We start from the raw sequence: 19,876 nt of genomic DNA, 5'->3' as shown, positions 1-19,876 counted from the left end.
ATACAAAGTTTTGCTTTGGGGACCAGATGCAGTCGGAGCCCATGACTGACCTCCCACCCTTGATGCCAGTGATGACGGGAAGAGCCATATGAACCAGTCATGTAGAAAGGGAATATGTTAAACCAAGAGCTCAGCCTGTCTGGATTGACCAATACTGCCAACATCGCCTCCTTATAGGGATTGGATTTGGGGCCCTAACGTTGTCCCTGCAGCTTTTTACTGCAAGCGTGAGATTGGTGAATTTCTCCAACTGTGTTGTCTCACTGCTATTGTTAATGATTCTGTATTCTTGTCTTAAATCTCCATCGTATTACCCCATGCTGCATTATGTACATTGCTGCAAAATTTAAAAATGTAGGTAAATATTATAGGAGTGAGTGCAAGGCGGTAATCATTATAAGAATTCATGTCATGTCTGGGATGGTTATCTTCATGTTCAGATCCCTCTATAGTCTTACCACTCTCTCTCTCTCTCTAACCTCCTCCAGCCCTACAACCATCCAGGATCTCTGCATTTCTCCAACTCTGGCCTCTTTGGTCCCCCACTCCCTTCATCTACCATTGGGTTGGCATCCCTCCATCTATGAAAGATGATGGACATGCAGCAAACAATCCATTTAAGTGGGGTGTCTTCCCTTGGTGCACCTTTGCTGATGGCTGTGAAGGCCAGTCCTTGAGAGGCTGGTTCTGCCACAAGTGCAGCTGTGAGTTGTTATTTTTGATGTTGGCGCCTGTTGCCAAGCTGCAGTAGCAGTTCATCGTCATGGTAGTGCACAGCAGTCCACAGGATCTTGACGCCATTTCCCTCTTTTGCCAGCTTGTGACTCCCAAGTGCGATAGTCAACATTTAGGACCTTCATGTCACCCTTACAAGCATCCTTGAATCAGGACTGTGGACACCTCACTGGTCATCTGGCCCTGGCTACCTCACCATACAGAAGGTCCTTGGGCATGCGATCATCTTTCAACCTGCAAACATTTCTGATCCACTGAAGCAGTCTCTGTTTGATTAGTGCTAACACATTTGGGGGCTCTGCCTTTGAGAGGACTGCCACATTTGGTCAGCACAGAATCGGTGGGCCGAAGGGCCTGTTTCAGTGCTGTATCTCTAAAATAAATTTTTTTTTAAAAATTTGAGATTTTGAACTGCCAGGATATATTTGCTGTAGGCAGCGAAGGTGGCAATTATTGAGCTTCTTTTCCTGGTATAGTCATAGAGAGATACAGCACCAAAACAGGCCCCTTTGGCCCAACAAGTCTGTGCCGACCATCAACCACCCATTTATACTAATCCTGCATTAATCCCATTTTTTCCCTCTCACATCCCCACCTTCGCTCAATTCTCCTACCACCTACCTACACTAGGGGCAATTTTTACAGTGGCCAATTTACTTATCAACTTGCAAGTCTTTGGCATGTGGGAGGAAACCAGAGCATACAAAGGAAACCCACGTGGTCACAGGGAGAACTTGCAAAGTCCGCACAGGCAGTATCCAGAACCGAACCTTGTTCATTGGAGCTGTGAGGCTGCGGTGCTAACCACTGCGCTGCATCTATAAGTTGCCCATGTTTCACAGCCATACAGCAAGATGCTGAGAACACAGGCCTTGTAAACCATTAGCTTGGTCCTTAGGGTCAGCTTAGTGTTATCCCATGCACGTTTCACGAGCCAGCCAAAGGTGGTAGCTGCTTTCCCTATGCATGTATTGAGCTCTGCATCAAGGGATAGATTGTCACCGTTGACCCGAGGTAGCAGAATTTGCTCCAGCTTGCAAGCCAAAAAGTTACCTTTCTTTGTTTGCTGCATAGCTTTGGCATGGTTTTAGGAGGTGCAGACTTGCCTAGGATCTGCACCCTCCCTCCCCCACAGCACCCCCCCCCCCCCCCTCCCACCCCCCAAACCACAAGGCTGGTGTTCTCAGCATCTTGCTGTATGGCTGTGAAACATGGGCAACTTATAGATGCAGCGCAGTGGTTAGCACCGCAGCCTCACAGCTCCAGCGAACAAGGAACAAAGCACCACCTAAATGCAAGTTATCACTGTTATTGTAAATCCTGGGTTAAGATCAGACCTGAAATTTCACTCGTGTTCTAATTGAAAACTGTTAACTTCCCAGGGTTAGTTTGGGACTGTCATAGCGGATACCAGCCAGTGTGTTCTTTGCTGTAAGTGACTTGATATCAATGTATGATGATCAATGTGGATTCATCAAGTGATCAACAGTTGATTAGTGTGTCAGCTTCTTAAAAAAAATTGCTTTGTAGATGTTTGTTTATGTGAGGGGGATATCTACTGTGAATAGGGTTGCCAATTCTGGACATATTACTGGAAGATCTTCACCTGATATCCCGCCTTCACCCATCCCACAGTCCCACTATTGGTTGCTTAACATGTCCATCTTCAGTGCACCGCCTTCCCATGCTGATTAGAAAGCAGACAGAGTCATCTTCACTTGATTGACTGAATCATCCAGTCTTTATTCATATTGCCCAATATTTTTATAACTAATCTAAGAGTTTTCAAAGAAAATAGAAAAAATACTCTTTTATTTTAAGGCCCTAATGATTTTTCTCCCAGGTTGCTTGCAGCAGTGTCCTGGAGATTAATCTTTAATTCCTGGAGGGTCCAGGACAATCTGGGGCAGTTGGCAACTCGAGCTGGGAAATGCGACACTCAAGAAGGAAATGGCCCAGTAAAGTTCGAGTGAGATCGGATCCCATTTCCTCTGTCGCAATCTTTTGTGATTCTGGATGCACAAATGCCAATCTCGCCAGAAGTGCATTTAAATGAGCCCATTAATTGCCCTTTGCGTCACCCAAAGTTAAGTTTTAATGGAGCCGATTTAAAAAGTGATCCTGTTCCGTTTGACAGCTTTTTGTGTGGGTCGGTTTATTTAAGCAGCATATGCCTTCTGATCAGCACCTGGAACTCACAAACTGGGAAGAAATGAAAACAGATTTGATCCAGATATCACTGAAGTTGCACATTTCTTTCAAGCTGCAAATAACATTCTGCACTCTAGAAGGTTGCTATAGTAACCAGTGTTGTGTTGTGATGCAAGAGAAAATGTTTCCACTTAAATTGGAGACCAAAAACGAGAGGCCATAAATTAAGATAGTCACGAATAAATCCAATAGGAAATTAAAATGTGGAACTTGCTACCACATGGAGTAGTTGAAGTAAATACCTTAGATGCATTTAAGGGAAGGTTAGATGCACATGAGGGAGAAAAGAGTGGAAGGTTATGTTTATAGGGTTAGCTGAAGATGTGTTGGAGGAGGCTCATGTGGAGCAGGGACTAACTGGCCGAATGGTCTGTTTCTGTGCCAAACATTCTGTGTAATTTGGCAAACAAATTGTATCTGGACTTTAAAACAGTAGATCCCTGATATCTCATTTAGACACTTCTGTGTTGACTGCTGTTAGGTTGGATTCTTTTTTTAAAAGTCTGCAAAATTTATTTAGAAGGAAAATTGCTTTGGTGAAGAGAAATATTTATCCGAAACAATAAGATATCCAGCCTTGTGTGTTCCATGTAGCAACAAAGGCTGTACAAGACAGGCAAAATTTATATGGGTTTCTATTCAGCTTTGCAGCCTGTCTGCCGACTCCTAGTTTTCACAGATGGTGAAAAACATCTCTAGGAAATGTCCCAGGTATCTTTTTCACAAAGCTACAGCTGAAAGAATAGAAAATAAAGTAACTGCATCAACAAGGTTTTAAAAACTCAGTTTTTTTAAACTTAACCCAACTGCTGGTCTCTTCAAACTACAGGCCAGTCAATTTAACCTCAGTGGTGGGAAAGCTTTTAGAGATGATAATCCAGGACACAATTCATGGTCACTTGAATGTGCAGATTAATTAGGGAAAGCCAGCATGGATTTGCAAAAGGCAAATTGTGTTTAACTAATTTTTACCAGTTCTGATGAAGGGTTATCCACCTGAAACATTAACTCTATTTCTCCTCTCACAGATGCTGCCAGACTTGCTGAATGTTTCCAACATTTTATGATTTCTTTGTGTTTAACTAACTTGATTTGTGTGTTTTTGATGCAGTAACAGAGCGGTTGATGTGTATATGGGCTTCCAAAAGGTGTTTGATACAAGTGTCATATAATAGACTTACCAGCAAAGTTAAAGCCCATGGAATAAAAGGGATGGTGGCAGCATGATATAAAATTGGCTAAGTGATGGAACAGTGGTGAACAGTTTTTTTGGGTTGGAGGAAGGTAGACAGTGATCAGTCTGAGGACCACTGCTTTTCTTGATGCAAATTAATGACCTAGACTTGGGTGTGCAGGGCATAATTTCAAAATTTGCAACTGACACAAAACTTAGAAGTATTGTGCACTGTGAGGAGAATAGTGATGGACTTCAAGAGGACATAGACTGGCTGGTAGAATAGACAGACACATGGCAGAAGAAATTTAATGTAGAAAAGTGTGAAGTGATATATTTTGGTAGGAAGAATGAGGGAAGGCAATATAAAATAAAGGATACAATTCTAAAGGGGGTGCAGGAATAGAGGGAACTGGGGTATATGTGCATAAATTATTGAAGGTGGCAGAGCAGTGTGAGAAAGTGGTTAAAAAGGCATATTAGATCCTAGGGTTTTACAGGCATAGAGTACAAATGCAAGGAAGTTATATGAACCTTTATGAAACATTCGGCCTCAACTGGAATATTGTTCAGTTCTGTGCACTGCACTTTAGGAAGTATGTGTAGGCTTTAGAGTATGTTTTTTTAAATTCTTTCATGGGATGTGGGCGTCGCTGGCAAAGCCAGCATTTATTGCCCATCCCTAATTGCCCTTTAGAAGATGGTAGTGAGCTGCCTTATTGAACCGCTGCAGTCCTTGAGGTATAGGTACACCCACAGTGATATTAGGAAGGGAGTTCTAGGGTTTTGACCCAGTGACAGTGAAGAAATGGCGATATAGTTCCAAATTAGGATGGTGTGTGGCTTGGAAGGGAACTTGCAGGTGGTGGTGTTCCCATGCATCTGCTGCTGTGACCTCTACCCCCTGGAAGGACCTTGGTGAATTGCTGCAGTTTATCTTGTAGATGGTACACATTGCTGCCACTGTGTGTCAGTGGTGGAGGGAGTGAATGTTGAAGGTGATGGATGGGGCGCCAATCAAGTGGACTGCTTTGTCCTGGATGGTGTCAAGATTCTTGAATGCTGATGGTGCTACATCACACTCCTGACTTGTGCCTTGTAGATGGTGCACAGGCTTTGGGGAGTCAGGAAGTGAGTTACTTCAGAATTCCCAGCCTCTGACCTGCTCTTGTAGCCACAGCATTTATGTGGCTTGTCCAGTTCAGTTTCTGGTTATTGGTAACTGCAGGATGTTGATATTGGAGGATTCAGCGATAGTAATGCCTTGAACGTCAAGGGGAGATGATTGGATTATCTCTTATTGGAGATGGTCATAGTCTGGCACTGGAGTGACGCAAATGTAACTTGTCATTTATCAGCCCAAGCCTAAATGTTGTCCAGGTCTTACTGCATATGGACACGGGACTGCTTCAGTATCTGAGGAGGCGCAAATGGTGCTGAACATTGTACAAGCATCAACGAACATCCCCACTTCTGACCTTATGATGAAGGCAAGATCAATGAAACAGTTGAAGATGGGCGTAGGACACTACCCTGAGGAACTTCTGCAGTGATGATTGACCTCCAACAACCATAACCTTTGTGCTCGATATGATTCCGACCAGATGAGAGTTTACCCCCCCCCTCCCCCCGATTCCCATTGACTCCAGTTTTGCTAGGGCTCCTTGCTGCCATACTCAGGCAGTCACTATCACCTCACCTCTGGAGTTCAGCTCTTTTGTCCATGTTTGAACCAAGGCTGTAATGAGGTCAGGAGCTGAGTGGCCCTGGCAGAACCAAAACTGAGCGCCAGTAAGCAGGTTATTGCTGAGTAAGTGCCGCTTGATAGAACTGTCGACGACACCTTCCATCACTTTACTAATGATTGAGAGTAAACTGATGGGGCGGTAATTGGCCAGGTTGGATTTGTCCAGCTTTTTGAGGACAGGACATACCTGGGCAATTTTCCACATTGCAGGGTAGATACCAGTGTTGTAGCTGTACTGGAACAGCTTCGCTAGGGGGCACAGCCAGATCTGGAGCACAGGTCTTCAGTACTATTGCCAGAATGTTGTCAGGGCCCATAGCCTTTGCAGTATCCAGTGCCTTTAACAGTTTGTTGATATCACATGGAGTGAATTGAATTTGCTGAAGACTGGTATCTGTGAAGCAGGGGACCTCAGGAGGAGGCCGAAATGGATCAGCCACTCGGCACTTCTGGTTGAAGATGGATGCAAATGTTTCAGCCTTGTCTTTTGCACTGATGTGCTGGCAATGGGGATATTTGTGTAGTCTTATCCTCCGGGTCGTTGTTTAATTGTCCACCACCATTCACAACTGGATGTGGCAGGACTGCAGAGCTTTGATCTGATCCATTGGTTGTAGGATTGGTTAGTTCTCACATGCTGCTTCCACTGTTTGGCATGCAAGTAGTCCTGTGTTGTAGCTTCACCAGATTGACACCTCATATTTAGGAATGCCTGCTGCTGCTCCTTGCATACTGTCCTCTTCGTTGAATCAAGGTTGGTCCCGCCGCTTGATGGTAATGGTGGAGTGGGGGATATGTCGGGCCATGACGTTACAGATTGTGGTTGAATACAATTCTGCTGCTGCTGATGGCCCACACCTTGTGGATGCCCAGTTTTGAACTGTTAAATTGTTTCAAGTCTATTCCATCTAGCACAGTGGTAGTGCTACACAACACGATGGTGGGTATTCTCAGTGTGAAGATGGGACTTCGTCTCCACTAGGACTGTGCAGTGGTCACTCCTACCAATACTGTCATGGACAGGTGCATCTGTGACAGGTAGTTTGGTGAGGGTGAGGTCAAGTAAGTTTTTCCCTTTTGTCTGCTCTCTCAAACATCTGCTGCAGACTCAATCTAGCAGCTATGTCCTTTGGGGCTCGCTCGGTTAGTAGTGCTGCTACCGAGCCACTCTTGGTGATTATCATTGAGGTCACCCCAGATGTTAATAAGGAGGCCTTTGCGGGGTTGACGGGGCTGGGTGAGCCATTGTCGTTTCCGGTGCCTAGGTCGATGTTCGGTGGCCCGTCTAGCTTCATTCCTTTTCTCTCGTGGTTTGGTACAACTGAGTGGCTTGCTAGGCCATTTCAGAGGGCATTTAAGAGTCAACCAGATTGCTGTGGGTCTGGAGTCACATGTAGGCCAGACCAGATAAGGATGGCAAATTTCCTTCCCTAAAGGACATTAGTGAACCTGATGGGTTTTTACGACAATCGATAGTTTCATGGTCGCCATTAAACTAGCTTTTAATTCCAGATTTATTAATTGAATGTAAATTCCACTAGCTGCCATGGTCGGATTTGAACAAGTGTCCCCAGGGCATTAGCGTGGGCCTCTGGGTTGTTAGTCTAGTGACGTTACCATGATGCTACCACTTGTGTGCAGGAAAGATTTACGAGAATGGTTCCAGGAATGAGGGACTTTACTATGTGGAAAGATTGGAGAAGCTTGGATTATTCTCCTTTAAAGAAGAGAAGGTTGAGAGGAGGTTTGATCGACATGTTCAAACCATGAGGGGTCTAGACAGAATAGAAAGGGAGAAACTGTTCCAGTTGGCAGAAGGGTCAAGAAGCAGAGGGCACTGATTTAAGGTGATTAGCAAAATAACGAATGGCGACATGAGGAAAACCTTATTTATGCATCGAGTGGTTCGGATCTGGAATACTGCCTGAGAGTGTGTTGGAGGCAGATACTGTCAAGGTTTTAAAAGGTCATTGGATAATCACATGAAAAGAGAAAATTTGCAGGGCTACAGGGAAAGGTGGGCGAGTGGGATGAGCTGAGTTGCTTTCAGAGTCATCACAGACACAATGGGCCGAATGGCCTCCTTCTGTGCTGTAACCATTCTGTGTTCCTCTGAACTGTAGGGCTCAGTTACTGAGTTTAGTACTTCCTTGGCCTCTGCAGTTTAATTTTGATTAAGCGGTGAGTTTTATACCTTCAGTATAAAATTTCTGCATACTGGCACAGTTCAGACAGATTTTCATGATAACAAAGGCCACGGGGCATAACTTAGAACGTAGTTGTTTAAGTAGGGAATTGGCATTTGGAACAGGTTACCAGGGAAGATGAGTGAAGCAAATAAAATAATTGCTCTCTGCACTGCTGATGAAAAGCGGGGATGGATATGGAAAGATGATGGGGTTGAGATCAACTGAAATGGGGTAGTGTTGCTCAGTCAACTGCTCTTTACTGGTGCTTAAAATTTCCTGAGCTTTCATGTGCTAACTCTTTTGTAAAGCTGAGGTTCAGAATTCACATCTTGTCACCTTATGCCATCTTCATACAAAGCCTGAATTTGTGACATTGCATTTACAGTGGGGTGCCTTGTCCACTAAAGCACATTAGATTTCATGCATTTGCAGTTATTGCACCACACAAGCTTTTTTTTGGAACCTTGGTGCACTTTTAACCTAATGCACCTGGCAGGAGACTGACTAGCTCGGATTGGCTACCTGATTTACACCCACCCGATTTTACTTTAGGTTATAATAATCCCCTTGGTTCTTTCAGTTATTTCATGAGTGAATGGATATGGACCCTTTCTGGTGACTCCATATTGCACACAAGCGGTTCTATGTTCTTACAAATTGTAATCTCTATCCTTTTTCCTGTACACCATCTTTTTCAGTCTGGCTGTGTCTTTAGAGGAGATGGAGTTTTGAAATTAGTATCTCATTCATTCACCATTGAGAGGTTATTCCTCCTCTTTTATCTGGGTTTACTGCCACAGCTGTCTTGTGTTTCTCAATATGAAGATATGTGGGCAACTCTGCAAAAAAAAAATCCAAAGAGTACATTGGTGATTTTGTGTCAGGCTTCAATTCAGAGACGTCCAATTCTGAGGCATTGCCACTTGATGTTTAATATTTAGTGTTTAATGTCAGACACCCAGTGACAAAAGGCATTTCTGGGCAATTGAGGATTCATGCAAACTCTTGTCTATAACATCTGCAACTCCACGTTGCAAGAGACATTCATGTGTGGGAGAGAGCATGAAGGTGAATGAGAATGTTCCTGAGCGTATAGGGCATGAGCTAATGAGGAAAAACTAAAGATTAAGCTCGAAAGCGTAAAAAAAAAGAGGTGGTTGGTGACCGATCTCAAGTGGTTCAAAATATTGAAACTTATTGTCCCTCGGATATTAAGTCAAGCCAATAGGATCAGAAGAAGTAAATTTAAGTGCAAGCAAATTTAAGACGGATATATTTGGTGGGGGCGGTGGGGGGGGGGGGGGGGGGGAGGTTTCTTTACTCAAAAAGAGTGATAAACATTTGGAATAATTTAGATAAGGTAGAGGAATTTAAAATGAAATTGAATGTTCAGATGGTTGTGTTAGAGTTCTTTAGAGACAAGATTTGTTCTCCCTCTTTACTTTCTCTTGCTATATTATCTATGTATGTATGAATCTCAAGAGCATACCATGAAATTTGCCCAGGGTTGAGGTACAGCTGTGTAGTACAGGTGCAAAACTTCGAGTCATGGGCTTTAGCTGCTTCAGTTTTTAGGTGTGAATCTTGAACCTTGCATGTGCCATATAGCACTTTGGGGAACAATCACTTTTGTTGAATATTCTGTTCTCTTGGGCCCAGGTGATGCTCCTTGTGGTGTTTCAGATGCAGAGGGGCTATCTTTTTGGACATTGTACTCGTGCCTGCGTGCTGATTTAAAGCACAAAATATCAGACTTTTCAGCTCCGTGCTCATCAAGGTGAATGATGCCAGTTCTGCTGAACAGCATCATTTTTCAGCTTTGGTCACCCATGCCAGAATCCAGTACTCCTTGCCAAGGCGTAGCACAGACAAATACAAAGCCCCCTTTACTGTGTATAACCCAGGTGCTGTAGCCCCAAACTGAGAAGTGCAACCACCATCCCCGCCCACCCGCCCTCCACCTGCACTGCGCCAGTGTGAGCTTTTCTTCCTAGACACACGGCAATACCTTTTGACATCTGAGTGACATTGTCAATTATGGGCAATTTTATGCTGTGGGGCCCATGCTTATAAGTGGGTTTTGGCTGCTTCCACTTCATTTCACAAGTGAGCACAGTAGTGTTGTGGTTTTGTAATTGGATTAGTAAACCAGAGGCCTAGATTAATAATCCAGAGAATGCAAGTTCAAATCCCACTTTGGCAGTTTTCAAAATTTGAATTGTGTTTTTAAAAAAGTATTGTAAAATGCAATGACAAAGCCTGGGGGTAAAGTGCTGCTTACGAATTGCCTATAACAGTGTTTTTCTAGTGATTGAGAGGTGCTGTTGCTTTGGTCAGCATTTTTTCCTATTTGATAGTTAGTAGAATATTGGTCTAAGGGGATTACTGTTTCCTATTAGTTCTCCAAAAAAAATTACATGATGTAAAGCAAAAGTGATACACAAGCAGCTCTTGGAGTTATTGAAGGTGGCCATGCCAAACTGGTTTAATGACGACTGTATGTTTGAATGCTGGCATCCGGAGTGTGATGGAGGGGAGAGCATGCAAGCTTGAAGCCACTTGGTATATCAAGCAAGGCAGTAAGAGGGGAGAACTACTTCAAAAATAGTCATAAACAAAAATGCAAATACTGTGAAGGAACTGTTTCAGACCGTGGTGATGCAGATATCAAGTGAAAGGCATGAGGAATTCCATCAACTCATTCAATGAGCTGAGAATACTCATCACTTCCTCTAGCTGCAGTGTTCAGTGAAGTGTAAGTTTAACATGAGATTGCTCAGAGTTATGAACTACAGATCATCGAGTTGGTTTGTTTAAATCCCATAAAGCATTGATTGTTATAATGATTTACCAAATCATAATTCATTATGATTGCTTGTACCGCACATTACTGTCATTTAGCTCCCAAAAAAAATCTCTTTGCTCCCATAATAATAAAAGCAAAATACTGCAGATGCTGGAAATCTGAAATAAAATCAGAAAGTGCTAGAAATACGCAGCAGGTCTGGAGAGAGAAGCAGAGTTGATGTTTCAGGTCAGTGACCTTTCATCAGAGCCTGTTCTAATGGAAGGTCACAGACCTGAAACGCTAACTCTGCTTCTCTTTGCCACCATAATTGCAGAATTTGCTCCCAAATTAATTTCTAATCTCCTAATGTGGTTAGTCTAGAACAGAGTGCAATTCTGTCCTGGGTGGAGAGAAATCCAATAGCTTCATAAGCCAAAAGGCATCATGAGATTGATTCATCTATCATCCAGCCATCAAGATGAAATTTGCCTTGTAATTCTCTCATATTTTCTATAGATTATGTAGTGGGATATATTAACATTTTGCAGTTTTTTTAACAGATGTGCTGGATGCATACTACATATTAGAACTGCACGTATCTGCTGCCTGGTTTCATTCCTGTTGCATTGAAAAAGACAGCACATGGAGTTAATCTGTAAAGATTGTACTGTGTTCTGCAAACACCCCCTCCACCCCCACCTTAAATATTTACATGGAGCAGTCTCTAAGCTTCTGTTATAAAGGTACTACTTTGATTTTTGTTTAAGTTTTTTTTATTAGCATTTTACCAGCCGTGTCGGGGACACTGCAATGAAGGTAGAAGAGGCGTAATTTAGTTCTTTTTGTTTTTTGACCTGCATCGTGATTGTCTGCAGTAAAGTCTATTATATTTCCAGGTTTGCCTTCCTGCAGTATGCATTGTGCTATGATTGGGAACTCAGCCTGTTTAATGTTTGATGTATGCAGTTTACTTTCTAGTCTGGACTAGTCTATTAACAGTTTAGCAGTTACCTAAAATTTTGTGTGGAAAGCTGTGTCCCCCCGCTTCTCTTTTCCCCGTGCGCACCTCACCGTCCCCGCCGCTGCCTCAACGGTTTCACACTAAATGTACAAGGTGATGACGTGATTTGCATTGTAGTGATGTGATGTGATTGACATTTAAAGCTTGCACTGAATCACCAACAGGAGATGTTAAGGACAATTGGTTAATATTCTGGACTAAGGAACTGGGAAACATGAGTTCAAATCCCACCATTACAGTTTGAAAAATTTGTTTTCCCTTTTTTTTAAAAATCTGGAAATAAAAAGCTGGCATCAGTAAAAGTGCCCATGAAGCTGTCAGATTGTCACAAAAACCCAACTGATCCTTCACTATCCTCCTCAGGGCAGTTCAGGGTGCACAATAACTACCAGCCCACATATGGGAAATTATTATTTTGAAAGGACCTTTACATATTAATCAGTATTAGCAGCTTCCCTGACTTCACAGCTACCAGACAACCATCCCTGATTTAAGTCTCCATGTGCTTTAACATTGCCACAGCCCCATGTCCTAGCCCATTCTGCATTTGCTAAATGCCTTATTTCAGACGCATTTGAGTGAAAAATAATTTGAGATTGTAGATGAAAGTAATTTACCCATATAGAAAATTAAATTTAGTTTTTTTGTAAATTGCCTTTACATTGGCAAATAATGAGTTTGAATTAAGCAGGTGTGTGTTTTTGCTCTTTCATTGTAGACTACTTCCCTATCAATGGATGGTTCTGTGATACTGTTAAAGATCATCATCCTTTTCTCATCCTGGGCGCCTGCCATAAATATATTTTGTAACTGATCTATCTATACTGGTGGCCAGAACTGGGAATGATGTCTACCCTGCAGTATTACTTTACAGCCATTCACGGGTATATCTGGTGAGTTTATCAGAATGGTTCTTCACATGTAGAGCTTGCAGGAGCTGAGGGAAGTGCATTAAATGTTTCTATTTTTCTCGGCCTGTGGCAAGGCCACACTTATTGTCCATTCACTAGTTCCCCTGACAAGGTAGTGGTGGTGGGCCTTCTTGCTCTGCTGCAGTCCTTCTGATAATGGTGCTCCCAGCATGATGAGTAGCGAAATGCAAGTTTACTGTTAATAATTTGGCTTGCATGTTAACATTTTACTGTCTTGGAGAACCTACTTGTATGTCAAAATGGTTTCCAATCCACTCCTTTTGAAGGAGGCCTGGCAGTGTCCAGTGGAAAGGGGGCTCACAGAGGACTGAGAAAAACCAATAACAACAATTGCTCAGAGAGGTAGCATAGTGGCGCAGTGGATAGCACCACAGCTTCACAGCTCTAGCAACCCGGGTTTGATTCTAGGTACTGCCTGTGCGGAGTTTGCAAGTTCTCCCTGTGACTGTGGGGGTTTCCGCCGGGTGCTCTGGTTTCCTCCCATAGCCAAAGGTTGATAGGTAAATTGGCCATTATAAATTGCCCCTAGTATAGGTAGGTGGTAGGGGAATTGAGGGAAGGTGGGGATGTGGTAGGAATATGGGATTAATGTAGGATTAATATAAATGGGTGGTTGATGGTCGGCACAGACCCGGTGGACCGAAGGGCCTGTTTCAGTGCTGTATCTCTAAATCAATAAATTTTTTAAAAATAGGTGAGTTTCCAAAGAGAGTTTTTCCTGGAGGGAGGAAGGTGACTACGGACTAATTTGTTTAGTATTCCCGTTCATCAATTAAACTATCACCCCTCTCCATTTTCTTCAGAGTTTATTCCTCTTTTACTCTCTCCTCCTCATCTAATTTCCCTTGGGTTTTTTTTTTGCTGCATTGGAAGGATAGGTGAACACACCACAGACTGCGGATTGTGTTCAACAATAGGTTTGTTGGGGCGGGGGAGTGGTGGAGTTGAGATGGAGGGGTTGGATGATAAGAATAATCAGCGTCTGTTCTCTCCTCCCACCAGGCAGATTGATGTACAGAGTTGTATCTTAGCTGAGAATTGACAATCATTGCAGCCTGTGTGGTCGTTTGGATTTCAGTGTCGGCTGCTCCTTGAATTGAATAATTCAACAACTGCAGCATGAGGCTGTTTCTCGGCTCCATGCTACTAAATCAATCAACAGTCCCTCAATATGGGCTCAGCGGGGGGGGGGGGAAACTTGCTCCATAAATCATCGCAGCACGAGGCCAAGATCATGATCACTGCCTTTCACTAGGCTTCATTTGGGGAAACGGAGAAGAGGCTCATGTTGGTTAGGATTTCCAACCCTCCAGAATAGACCTGGAGTCTTCAGGAATTGAGGATTAATCTTCAGAAAAATAAAATGGGCGTTCAATTTTTTTTTCTTCAATCACTTTAATTTATTAGTGATAAAAATATTTGGAGATGGGGGGGTGGGGTGAAGGGAGAAAAAGAGCAATTTCACCAACAGTATGGATTAATCCAATTAGGTGTGAGAAAGCAGTGCGCCCAAAGGATGGACCAATGGCGGGATCTTGGGGGGTGGGGTGGTTTGAGATGGGAGTCATGTGATGAAACCTCCAGAAATACATTCTAACCAAAGTTGGCAGCTCTGGTTGAAGTGTTGAACATAAGATAAAGAAATAGGAGCAGTAGGCCATTTGGCCCCTCAAGCCAGCTCTGCCATGCAATAAGATCATGGCTGATCTGATTGTGGATTCACTCCACTTTCCTGCCTGCCACCAATAACCCTTGACTCCCTTGTAGATCAAGAATCTATCTAGCTTAGCCTTGACTATCTTCAATGATCCAGCCTCCACTGCTCTCTGGGGAAGAGAATTCCAAAGAATAATGACCCTCAGAGAAGAAATTTCTCCTCATCTCCATCTTAAAAGGAGACCCCTTATTTTTAAACCGTGTCCCCTAGTTCTAGATTCCCCCACGAAGGGAAACATCCTCTCAGCATCTACCCTGTCAAGCCCCCTCAGAATCTTATACGTTTCAATAAGATCACCTCTCAATCTTCTAAACTCAAGTGAGTATAGTCCCAACCTGCCTAGCCTTTCCTCATAAGACAAACCCCTTCATCCCATGAATCAGCCTAGTGAACCTTCTCTGAACTGCCTGCAATGCAAGTATATCTCTCTTTAAATAAGGAGACTGAAACTGTACACTATAGGTGTGGTCTCACCAATGCCTTGTGCAAAATCTGTTCTACTTCCCTACTCAGCACATCTCAGTGTGTAGAAGGCAAACTCAGAAAAACCAGGGTTTCTGATTGTACACTTCTTATTATCCTTTGTTGAGATAAGTTTAAATCTTTTTAAACAAGAACTTGCCAATGCCAAAAATTTAGAGTGCAAAGTTATTAATATGTGCACATTTAGGAAGCATTTCACCCCTCGCTGTACTATTTGAAATCTTGCCTGTTATTTCCAAATTCAATTATACCTGAAATAAATTGTGCAGTTATTTTTGACTTGGTAAGTTCATCATGTTCCTGCTGATTATGATTTGCTAAAAGACAAAAACTATTGTGGAAGTGGTGTAACCGAATGTCAACTCTATGAAGCATTTAGAGGATGTCTCTATCCTGCAGAGAACTAACTGACCTGCTAGATGGTAGCTAACAAACCACTTAACCACATTCATTCACCATCAACATCCTAGCATCCAATCAGGCATCACTTTTAGCATTCAGTGTGATCAGTTGGTAACACTGCCAGTTCTTCGGGTAGAGATGTTAAACAAACTTTTTTTTTATTCGTTCGTGGGATGTAGGTGTCGCAGGCTAGGCCAGCATTTATTGCCCATCCCTAATTGCCCTTGCGAAGGTAGTGGTGAGCTGCCTTCTTGAACTGCTTGGGATGTAGGTGCACCCACAATGCTGTTTGGAAGGGAGTTCCAGGATTTTGAACCAACGACAGTGAAGGAATGGCGATATAGTTCCAAGTCAGGGTGGTGTGTGGCTTGAAGGTGATGGTGTTCCCATGCATTTACTGCCCTTGTCCTTCTAGGTGGTAGAGTTCGCAGATTTGGAAGGTGCCAATGAAGGAGCCCTGGGTGAGTTGCGGCAGTGCATCTTGTATTTGGTATACACTGCTGCCACTGTGCGTTGGCAGTGAAGGGAGTGACTGTTGACGGTGGTGGATGGGATGCCCATTAAGCGGGGCTGCTTTGTCCTGGGTGGAGTCGAGCTTCTTGAATGTTATTGGCGCTGCACCCATCCAGGCAAGTGGCGAGTATTCCATCACACTCCTGACTTGTGCCTTGTAGATGGTGGATAGGCACTAGGGAGACAAGTGATCTGCCTGCCTGTTAGATCGTATGACACAATTTGGAAAAGCACCAGACATTTTCCTGATATCCTGGCTAGTATTCTTACCTCATCCGATATCTTGTCCAAACATGTCTTGTTAATCCCAGAAATACTCAGCAGGTCAGGCAGCATCTGTGGAGAGAAAAACAGTTAATGTTTCATCTAATCAAAGGTCACAGACTTGAAACGTTAACTCTGTTTTTCTCTCTACAGATGATGCCTGACCTGCTGAGTACTTTCAGCATTTTCTGTTTTTGTTTCAGATTTCCAGCATCTGCAGTATTTTGCTTTTGTGTTCTTGTTAGTCACATTGCTCTTTGCAGAATCTTGCCTACCAAATGGTTGCTACTTTTACTTACTTAAGTGACTGCACTTCAAAGTAACTCATTTGTCTATGAAGCATTCAGATGTTTGACAAGTACTGGCAGTAAAAGCTCTAAACCAAATGCTGCAATGTATGTTGTGTTTTAGTACAGCCCCCAGCACTTGCACCATCACACCTACATCGACATAAGTGTACTAACCATTTTCCAGTAACCATAGTCAATTCCAAAGACGCCATTTAGAATCTATTCAACATGCCAACTATTTCAGACTGTCTGGGTATCATGATGGCTCCCAGTTCATTCTGTGTCTGTTCAAGAGACAAAGGTAGTTAGTTCAGTTCAAGTTAGTTCACTTTAAGAATTAACTGTGAATTGGAATCCAATGAGCCACGTGTTATCCTCTATGTTCCCATTCTCTTTCTCGGTGTCCCCAAAAGACGGAGCGGGAATTGAGTTTGGATCAACCCTGTAATGAACAGATGAGAATCCAACACTAAACTTGTTGTGTTCATTCATGGGGCATGGATTTCGCTGGTGAGTCCACCATTTGTTACCCATCCCTAATTGCCTTGAGAAGGTGGTGGTGAGCTGCTGCTTTGAACCGCTGCAGTCCATGTAGTGTAGATAAACCCACAGTGTTAGGAAAGGAGTTCCAGGATTTTGACCCAGCGACAGTGAAGGAACGGCGATATAGTTGCAAGTCGGGATGGTGTGTGGCTTGGAGGGGAACTTGCAGGTGGTGGTGTTCCCATGCATCTGCTGCCCTTGTTCTAGGTGGTAGAGATCACTGGTTTGGAAGGTGCTGTTGAAGAAGCCTTGGTGAGTTACTGTAGTGATCTTGTAGATAGTGCACACTGCTGCCACTGTGTGCTGGTGATGGAGGGAGTGAGTACAGTGTTCCCTCAGTACTGCAGTGGAGTGTCATGCTAGGGTTTATGTGCTGGCGGAAGCTGGAAGCCACTGTATCAGAACTGGCATTGTTACCAACTGAGTCCCATTAAATGCTAAAAGTGATGCTTGGTTGGGTGCTGGGATATTGACGGTGAGTGAATGTAGTTAAGTGGTTTGTTAGCTATTGTCTGGCAGGTCAGTTTTTTTTTATTCATTCATGGGACGTGGGCGTCGCTGGCCAGGCCAGCATTTATTGCCCATCCCTAAGTGCCCTTGAGAAGATGGCCAACTGAGTGGCTTGCTAGGCCATTTCAGAGGGCATGTAAGAGTCAACCACATTGTTGTGGGTTTGGAGTCACATGTAGGCCAGACCAGGTAAGGACAGCAGATTTCTTTCCCTAAAGGACATTAGTGAATCAGATGTTTTTTTTTACGACAATGGTTTCATGGCCATCATTAGACTAGCTTTTTAATTCCAGATTTATTAATTGAATTCAAATTCCACCTTCTGCTGTGGTGGGATTTGAACCCATGTCCCCAGAGCAATACCCTGGGTCTCTGGGTTACTAGTCCAGTGACAATACCACTAAGCCACCATCTCCCCTCTCTAGTTCCCTGTACGATAGATACATCCGCTAAGTGCTTCATAGAATTGACAGTTTGTTATAACAATGGCGCAATAGTGTTTTTAAGGTGTTGGATAGGCTGCCAATCAAGCGAGTTGCTTTGTCCTGGCTTATATCAAGCTGCTTCTTGTTGGAGCTGCACCTATCCAGGCAAGTGGGTCGTATTCTATTGCACTCCTGCCTTGTGCCTTGTAGATGGTGGACAGGCTTTGGGGAGTCAGGAGATGAGTTACTTTCCGCAGAATTCACCGAATCTGACCTCCTCTTGTAGCCAGAGTATGGCTGGTCCTATTAATTTTTTGGTCAATGGTAACATCTCGGATGTTGATGTTGGGGTTTCAATGATTGTAATGGTTAGATTCTCTCTTGGTGTTCATTGCAGTTGTGTGGCATGCATGTCACTTAGCACATATCAGCCCAAGCCTGAATGTTGTCCAGGTCTTGCTGCATACAGACATGGACTGCTTTGTTATCTGAAGCGTGCGAATGTACAATGTTCAGTACCAATCATCAGCGAACATCCCCATTTCTAACCTTATGATGGAGATGAAGCATCTGAAGATGGTTGGGCCTGGGACACTGCACTGAGGAACTGCTGCAGCGATGTCCTGGAACTGATGATTGGCCTTATACCTGGCACCAAAGGTAGATGATTGTGGTTGTTTGAGTCCAACCAGTGAAGAGTTTTCCACGATTCCCATTGACTTCAGTTTTGCTCGGGCTGCTTGATGCCATACTCGGTCAAATGCTGCCTTGATGTCAAGGGCAGTCACTCTGACCTCACCTCTGGAGTTCAGCTCTTTTGTCCATGTTTGGACCAAGGCTGTAATGAGGTCAGGAGCCGAGTGCCCCTGGTGGAATCCAAATTGAAAATCAGTGAGCAGGTTGTTGCTGAGTAAATGCCACTTGATAGCACTGTCGATGACACCTTCCATCACTGCAATGATGATTGAGAGTAGACTGATTGGGAGGTAATTGGCAGGATTGGACTTGTCCTGCTCTTTGATCCAAATGTGTGGAGAAGGCATATCAGGACAATTTTCACGTTGTAGCTGTACTGGAACAGCTTGGCTAGAGGAGCAGCTAGTTCTGGAGCACAAGACTTCCGTGCTACTGTCAGGATGTTGTTGGAGCCCACAGCCTTTGCTGTATCCAGTGCACTCAGCCATTACTTGATATCGTATGGAGTGAATTGAAATAGCATCTGTGTTGCTGGGTTCATTTTTAACTTGAGTTGTGATATTGCACAATCCCAAATGGTCACATAAAGCTGAAGTGAGTGGGTTGGGCTGAGTGCTCTCATTCCCTGTCCCCAGCTTTGAGGGTAGCTAGGTGTCCTATTACTGCATTTCCACCAACACCTTGAAATGTACTGTGGCAGCCTCTTAAAAACTGTATCTGATGGTTCAGTGATGCCAGTTCATCGTCTTTTACCCTAAATTTTTGCTTTAATTGACATCCGTCTTTTTTTGTGGGGGGGGGTGCGGTGGGTGAGGGTTGGTTATGAATAAATATAGCCATCCTTACAATTAGAATTAACAGTGGACTGCAGTGTAATTTTTACAACTGTCGTACATCGATTGATATCTTTGCTTTAGTTTGCTCACTTATAACAAAATGTGTCATTGGTATAAAGCAGCACAATGAAACTATTTGCTGCAGGGTCTGATTAACGTGAGCTGTTCGAGGTGACCTGTTAGCACTAAGTACTCACATTCATGGATTTGGTGTGCAGCAAAGGCAGTGAGCAGGATCTCATTTGGCCCTTGATACAAAGTATTCCATGCTTGTGTGTTTTTTTTGGTTTTGGCTAATCATTATGAAGAGGTTACTAAACATCAGTTGCTTTTATTTGCTATGTAGAGGTTTAGCAAGTTGTGAAGTTCAAGGAACAAAAATTTGTTGCTGTAAATCTTG

The 19,876-nt window shown here is 43.5% G+C and overlaps 1 protein-coding gene across 11 annotated transcripts in view; it reads left to right on the top strand.

Annotated features, from left to right (window-relative positions):
• The window catches only part of fyna (FYN proto-oncogene, Src family tyrosine kinase a), a 328,748-nt gene that overhangs the window by 188,179 nt on the left and 120,693 nt on the right, over positions 1–19,876 (top strand). Inside the window, exon 1 of one of the 11 annotated variants that reach the window (XM_068027415.1) lies at positions 12,738–12,758. The exons of 9 other annotated variants lie outside the window; for them this stretch is intronic. The gene's annotated coding sequence lies outside the window, so the exon portion shown is untranslated. Of the gene's footprint in view, positions 1–12,737; positions 12,759–15,638; positions 15,774–19,876 lie in introns of those variants that run through there. One more of the 11 variants, XM_068027414.1, reaches the window with a different exon arrangement.

This window comes from Heterodontus francisci, chromosome 3, assembly GCF_036365525.1.
Source record: "Heterodontus francisci isolate sHetFra1 chromosome 3, sHetFra1.hap1, whole genome shotgun sequence".
Lineage (NCBI taxonomy): Eukaryota > Metazoa > Chordata > Chondrichthyes > Heterodontiformes > Heterodontidae > Heterodontus > Heterodontus francisci.
Note: the sequence above shows the minus strand (reverse complement) of the source record. Positions and strands in the feature narration are given on the sequence as shown.